The following is an 8,373-nucleotide window of genomic DNA, read 5'->3' as shown; positions in this document are numbered from 1 at the left end:
GGGGTACAACGACGCAAACTAATATTCAGAAGGTTTTGACATTACAAAAAAATGCAGTCAGAGCAATTGCGGGTGCCACATACTTAGCACATACGAGTGCTCTATTTGCAAAATACCGCATTATGGATGCAAGGGTTATTCATCAGTACCGTGTAATTCAGCAGTACAAATCTCAGGTACATAGTGACACCACATTTTTTGCTGACCTTGCGAATCTACGGGAAAATACCGCTGTTCACAACACAAGACACTACGAATATTGGTATGTACCTTGTCCACGCACAAATTACGGTTTTCAAACTCTCAGGTATGTGTTGCCATCTTTCCTTAATAGTAACGCTTTCCCTAATCAATCCATTCTTTCCGTTTCATATAACGCTGTCAGAAATATGTTCTTACAAAAGAATGAATCATATCCAACTGTAAAATAAACAAAGTGTCCATGTGCTGTGATTAAACTATCATTTGCGTGTGTGTAACAGTACCGAGACTATTCTGGTGATCTGTTATGAAGATATTGTACATATTTGTTATTTCATGCATTCTCTTGCTATTGTTTTACTGCTGTCTGTCATCGCCGTGCCAAGCCGCTACGGGAGATGGGAGCTTTGTCAAGCCGCGTGCGCGGCTTTTTTTCCTTTCTCCTCAGCCATTGTACATGACTGAAATAAATGCACTGAACTGAACTGAAGATAGGCTGGCGCCTGGGAGGCCGAGCGGTAGCTTTTTTAGGGGGTCCACGGTGGCTCAGGGCGTAGGGGTAGGTAGAATCGATGTAGTAAATGTAACAATGGCGGCTGAGCCCAACAAAATGGCCACTAGGAGGCCCAGAAAGAAAACTACGAAAAAGAAACTTAATGCCAGGATCAATTACATAAACATGCAAGGGGGTAGAAAGAGAGCGAAATGGCTAGAAATAGAACAGCAGTTAAAGGACGAAGCAGTATAGTTGTGTACGCTCTATACGAGACACATCTGAAGGAGCTAGAAGATTCACCTTTAATCAATGGCTATGTCTGGGAAGGGTGCAACAGAACAACAACGGAGAAGAAGGCAGGAAGAGTAGGTATGCTGATACATCAAGGAACAAATTGGCAAAGAATAAAATCAACTTGCAAAGAACATGTCTGGGTATCAGGTACAATTGCTAGCAAAAGGACATGGCTAGGGGTAGTTTATTTAGGAACCGGGGACAAATGCAGGCAAGAAAACAAGGATCTAGTTAAGTGCCTCAATGACGTATAAAGCAGATTGGAGACGGTGTCGATATTATTTTGCTTGGAGACATGAACGGCCACATCGAGGATCTGGATGGATACGTAACGGGGAGTTGTAACGGGGAGTTAATGCTAGACTTGTGTGAGCAGCCCAACCTAGTTATTGTCAACAGAGAAACTAAATGTGAGGGACAAATCACGTGGGAATCCCGTAACAGGCAAACAACCATTGACTACTGTCTAATGTCGCAGGGCATCTATAGCAAGCTCGCACTAATGGAAATAGACGAAGAGGGGAAGTACAGCCTAGGAAGTGATCATAAACGTATTAGTCTACAGTTGGGAGCCCTAGTCAAAAGAGAAATGCAGCGAAGTCAAAAAGTCAACGCAAAATTAAACGATGAACAAATAGCGCTAATATCATCCGAAATAGAAGTAATCGAGAAACGCTCCATGGATCGAGAAACGCTCCATGGAAAAGTGGGATTATAATCAGTTAGAACTGCTCATCGCTAGAAAAATGAAACAAGTGAAAGGAGTAAATCGCTGGAGAGGAAAGAGGAAGCCACGAAGCTGGTGGAATATGGAAATTAAGGAGACCATCGAACAACGACGTGTGGCTTCAAGGGAACACAGAGAAGCAAAGAAGGCGCAGTTATCTGAAGAGGAAATAGGCAAAAAATGGGAATCTTATCGACAAAAGAAACAGCAAGTTCAGGTCCTAGTCCAGGCTAAAATGAAGCAGTCCTCTGATAAATGGCTGGCTGAAGTTCGCGAGGCAAATAAAGGGGGGCCAAGAAAATTCTGGAACCATATAAGCTGGTTATGAAAAACAAATCAAAGAACGCAGGAACAGATTATAGATGCTGAGGGAAAATGTTTACAGGGAGATGATGCTGTGACCTACATTACGTCCTTATAGATGCGTCTTTTAGCAACAACATTGGGGTAATCTCCCCAAGTGAGGCGGCAACACAGGACAGCACAATAGAGAACAGCTTAGAACTGACTAGCCTTAACTGGGAAAAGGCGGAAGCGAATATTCCTAAAACCACATCCGCAGGGATAGACAAAATTCCAATTAAGCTGATTAATGAACTTGGCCCAAGAAGCAAGGAAGCGTTGATAAAAGCATTGGAGACAGTCATAACAAATCAGCAAATTCCGCACAGCTGGCGACAGAGTAAAATGAATTTGATTTATAAAGGGAAAGGAGACAAGATGAACATCAAATCATTCCGTCCGATTACGATAACGTCTGTTATGTACAGGCTGGCAATGCAGGCGGTGAAATTAAAAATGCAGTCATGCATGTAGAAGGTAATCGGATACTCGGAGAACTTCAGAAGGGGTAGGCGTTTAGATGATAGCCTGTTCGTGCTTACCCAATGCATAGAAATAGCTAAGGCGGAAAACAGACCTCTGTTTTTAGCCTTTCTGGACATAAGCGGTGCATACGATAACGTGAACAGGGAACTCCTGAGGAGCATATTGAAAGATTTAGGTATCGGTCATGAGGTAATTGATTTTCTACAGGAAATCTACCGAGATAATGAAGTTGAAATTACATTGGAAGGGAAAAAAAGTTGCACAACTGTGGGGGTGCACAAAGGATTAAGGCAAGGTTGTCCTGTATCACCGCTGCTGTTCATGCTTTACGTGATAAATATGGTAAGAAGGCTAGAAGAAAGTAATCTAGGTGATAATCTGTCTTACAGATTAGGCGGAAATGTAGTTGAGCAGCGACTCCCGGGTTTAATGTATGCGGACGATATTGTACTGTTAGCAGATAGCCAGGAAGATTTACAAACTTTGGTTAATTGCTATGGAGACGAAGGAGACGCTCTAGGATTCAGTTTTAGCGCAACTAAATCAGGTGTGATGATTTTTAACGATACAACTAACCAGGTGCTTACAATACAAGGCCACGAAATACCCAAAGTGGCCAAATACAAATACCTCGGGATATGGCTAAACGAAGGGCAGATATACACGGAAAAGCACGAACAGGCTCTTAGGGCAAAAGGACGAAGAGACGCCGGAATAATGAAACAGGGCATTATGGGGTTACAACAAATATGAAGTACTAAGAGGTATTTGGAAAGGAATAATGGTGCCGGGACTTCGAGATTAGACGTAAATCAGAGAGCTGTTGGAAGATTAGCACTAGGTGCCCACGGAAAAACCACAAACGAGGCAATACAAGGGGATATGGGCTGGGCATCGTTCGAAGCACGGGAAGCTAAGAGTAAAATACTATATGAAGAACACCTGAGGAAATTGGACGATAACAGGTGGGCAGCTAAGGTATTTAAATATTTATACAGAAAGAGCGTTGACTCACAGTGGCGGAAAAGGACTAGAAAGCTAACCAGTAAGTATGCCGGTCATGAGGACGGAGAAAGAAAGAGCATTAAACGACAGGTTAAAAACGCGGAAGTTAAAAATTGGATGAATTCAATGGGAAAGAAACATAGTGTAGAACTATATCGATACTGGAAAGGGCAGATCAGGAAAGAATTTTTCTATGATAACTCAAGAGGCAGTGCCCTACTTTTTGAAACTAGGTCAGGGTGCCTTAGAACGCGCAGCTACAAAAAGAAATTTAACGAAGAAGATGACACATGTGCTGTGTGTGGTAGATCTGTGGAAACAATTGAACACCTCATAATCAAATGTGATGGTACCCATCCGGATGTCGATGCAGGCACAGTCACTCTTCCTGAGGCCCTAGGGTTTAAAGATAACAATGGTCATGTAAATAAATCTGCAGTGGAAGTTAGCAAAATGCGATTGGAGGATTGGTGGCTGAAAAGCAGAGATGTGGGGTAAGGTTAGAATTGTAGGAACCGTAGGTAAAGATGATGGCGATTCTTAATGAGAATTGCCAACACAGTAAACAAAAAATAATAAAGAAAGAAAAGCTGAGCATGGTGGCAATTGACACCACCCCGTTTCAAAGGGGGCGCTCCCGTCCGTCCGTCCGTCCGTCCGTCCGTCCATCCATCCGTCCATCCATCCATCCATCCATCCATCCATCCATCCATCCGTCCGTCCATCCGTCCATCCATCCATCCGTCCGTCCATCCAAACAGCCAACGAAGCGACGCTTCGCGCGGCAAGCAGATGTTGTAGCTGCATTTTTTACAGCGTTCGCAAAGCAATAAGCGCAGCGTACGCAAGTCTAGTGCGTTCTGTGTAGTAGACTTGCCTACTGGTCAGGGTATTTTAAAAGCCGCTGAGCCGGCCGGTAGCAGAAAAGTAGTGTGCACGTCTTTATATGCAGAGAAAAGGGTGATTAAAGACCATGCAGTATCTCACTGCAAAGAAATGCTTGCAATGCATGCGTATTTTGAAGCGAAAAGCTTCACTAGGCTAGTCAACACCGGGTCTGGCGTGCGCCGTGATCAATTTTAGCCACAGCTGCGCATGCGCTCGGCTTCCTTGTATTACCTCGTATGACTCTACTTGCAGCCGCGTGTTTACCACAGTTACTACACATGAGGAAGGAGGGCTACATAACGCGCTTGTCTACACCGTTACCGTGGTGCTCCCAGTGCATTGTGCGCGAGCTGCGACAGCCATGACGTCAAATAAAGCATAACTGCAGCTTTTCGCTAGTATATCCAGGCTTAACCAGAGCTAAGCCACTGCCAATTTTTTGTTTGTAATTAATGCTGGGGCGTCTGCCATCATCATTCGTATTCGCCTTACGGTAACTTGTTAGGGGAGAGACGGTATGCTAAAACGTCTTCTGGCGTGCTCAGCGCTAACCGGAAAGTACGGAGTCCGGTAACACGGTAACGTAAATACGGTAACGATATGCTATTCTCACAGCGCCCACCAGCAAACCAGTTTGGGTGGGCGCTCGCTGCTCCCTGCTCCTCGCTGCTTTCTTCGTGCCAGTGTTGTCGGTAACGCGTTACAAGTAACGGCGTTACCGGTAACGCGTTACTTTTTTGGGTAACTTAGTAACGTACTCGTTACCATTTCGGAACTGTAACCGGTAACGTACTTGCGTTAACATTTTCCGGTAACGTGAGGTGTCACGTTACTAGCTACTTTTTATTTCAATTGTCCCCTTCCGCCTCTTTTTCAGAAAAAAAACGCCGAAAATGATGTTGCAAATAAACAAAACCTACGGGTGCTCTCGACGACCCTTGTTGCGGCTTGCATGCATGCCAGAAAACACCTGCCCTTGACGACTCACTCAACTAAAAAAAAACCACGAACATGCATTCACACACTTGTCTTCACCCCCAAACCACTCACACACACAACTCTCTAAAGAGTGGACGCTTGCCCAGCCACCAATGGACCATTTGCAGAAATCTGTAAGTCAGTTTCTCCGTAAGCTTGTTTTACAGCCAGAAGGTCTCGTCCCCAGCCGACACTCTCGCATTCTTTATGGAAGCAGTTCCCTCTTCAGAGTAAACTCGGGAATGACGCCACTTTACTTCAAGATGACCCCAAGACAGCGGTCGAAAGAGTACAATGGTACAGCCCAGAAAAGGGGATTGCGGTCAACTGGCTGTAGAACCGAAGTAGAGAAAAAAAGGAAATGAGCCTTTGTTAATTCCTGTGCCGGCGGTAGTCAGCTTCCTCACACGAAACTTTCTAAAAATTTTCTGCTGAACAACACTGTCGCTCCAACTTTCTCCCGTCATAGTCATACCCCCCCCCCCCCCCGTTCTCCCCTAGCCAGAACAAGGAACAACGCACTCCCCACAGCACTGTGACTAAGGACGGCCCCTCCCTCCTTTTCCTGCCTAGACTCTGTTGCAAGCACAGTGCGACCATCCGGAGTTTCTATTCGCTTAAAAATATGAGCGTGTAGTCGGGGTTTGTGATCTTTTGGTTTGAAAACAAGCCTTGCAGAGAAGACGAGTTATAGGTTACAGTTACAGCGAAGACGCACTGATTAAAATTCGTGGTCATGGAGTAACGGCAAAGTAACGTGCGATCCTTTTTTTTCGGTAACGGTAACGCGTTACCTCTTTTTGAAGGTAACGTAGGGCGGTAACGCGTTATTTTTTTCTTAGCGTAACAAGTAACGTATTTCGTTACTTTTTTTCGGTAACGCCTACAACACTGCTTCGTGCTCACGCACCCACGCACCCGCGACGCTCGCCAGCGCCATCTCTTGGTCGCAGCAAGCAAGCGGTGGGTCACGTGAAGCGAGATCGCGCTGTGACTGGCGCGTTCTCCGTGGGGCGGGGCTCCGTCGCCACTACTCGACAGAAACCACGGCCGGTCTCGACGAGCGCGTCGAGACCGGCCGTGCAGATACGTAGAGTAGGACCCAGCGGCACCGGCGGCCCGACTTGGGGGGGGGGGGGGGGGGAACGGTCCAAAAACCGGTCCCTCCGTCAGCTGCGGGCGCGAAGGAGCAAGGGAAAAACCGGCTGTGAGAGTCAAATGTTTTAGGGGAATCCCCCAAGGTGGAGTAGATTTGTAATAATAATAATAATAATCTTTATTTCCATCGGTATGATGGAGGAGGTTGTGGGTAAAAGCTGCTCGTAAACGGCAGCTTGACAAAGGCCCACAGCCCCCCTCTACAGGGCAACAGCAGCAAGGCATGGAACAACATAAATATACACATCTAAACTCTTCACGATTTAGCAGAGCCAAAATAAAATACAGTAGAAAGAAAAAAAAAGAAGAAAAACAACAACAATGCAATAAATACAGAGGGCACAAAGAGGTACAATAAACAAAAGATTAAATATACATATCATAGGAACACAGGTACAATTTTTAGGAGTGTATGCAGTGAAGCTGTCGTAATTCGCGTTTAGATATATTAAACAGGTCAGTCCCGGATTTTTTATAGTTATTTAATAGTGTTGGAAGGGTGAAGGATAATTTTTCCATTGCATAGTTGGTTCTAGGAGTTGGTACAATCCACTCCTCTTTATGACGGGTAGGGTAACAAACAGTTCTTTTTTCCAGTAAAGACAACTCATGCAAAGATTCAAGATGATTTTTTAATTCGCGCTGGAATGCAAGTGTTAGCTTATAATTGTATAGATTGAATACTGGTATTATGTTTGCTTTTGGGAAAAGACCTTGCGAGTGACTGTTGTATGATTGATTGAAAAGTATTCTGATAAGTTTTTTTTGAAGTATGAAGATCTTTTGCAAATTTGTATACGTGGTTGTGCCCCAGATTAAAAAACAGTAATTAAGATGAGAGTAAAACAGGGAATTATAAAGCAGAATCTTTACTTGATACGGAAGAAAAGCTCTGTAACGGGAAATAATGCCAACTGCTCGAGATAACTTGGTTAAAACAGCATCAATGTGACCATCCCATAGCATACTCTGAGAAAATGTAACACCCAGAATTTTGATATTATTTGTGATTTCTATTGGTGCTCCACTATAAATTAAGCTTACATGAAAATTTAACTGCCTAGATTTAGGTCTAAATATTACAGCTTTCGTCTTATTAACATTTATGCTTAAATGGTTCGCTATTGACCACGTTTTAAGCTTGGTAAGGAGAGAGTTCGCGTCGCTGTGTAAGATGTGGCAATCTGGAGCAGAAAGAAATATGCTAGCGTCGTCGGCATATAAAACATACTTAGGCTCAGTAGAGAGGTTAGTGAGATCATTGATGTAAATGTTAAAAAGAAGCGGACCAAGAATGCTGCCCTGAGGAACACCTTTGATTATGGATTTTAATTCAGAACGATACTGTTCAATTTGGACGAACTGCTGCAGAAGACTGAGATATGATTTAATAAGTTCGAGAAAATGTCCTCGGATTCCATATATTTCCAGTTTCTTCAGCAAAGTTAAGTGATGAATACAATCGAATGTTTTAGAAAAGTCGACATAAATACCAAGTATAAAGTTCTTTTTTTCAAATTCGGACAAAATAAACTCTTTCTGTTCCAGCAAAGCTAATTCGGTCGATTTATTCTTCCTAAATCCATATTGAGCATCTGAAATTAGTTTCTGTACATCAAAGAACGAGCAGACCTGATTATGGATAAGCTTCTCCAAGCCTTTCGAAAATATGGGTAAGACGGATATGGGTAGGTAATTATTCATATCATTGGGATCACCCTTTTTAAAGAGCATAGTTACTTTGGCGATTTGCATTCGTTTTGGAAAACATGCACTTGTCAAGCAAAGGTTAAAAATA

The sequence above is a fragment of the Amblyomma mixtum genome, chromosome 3 (genome assembly GCF_055824585.1).
Source record: "Amblyomma mixtum isolate Tamu chromosome 3, ASM5582458v1, whole genome shotgun sequence".
Taxonomy (NCBI): Eukaryota; Metazoa; Arthropoda; class Arachnida; order Ixodida; family Ixodidae; genus Amblyomma; species Amblyomma mixtum.
This window is presented reverse-complemented; position numbering follows the sequence as displayed.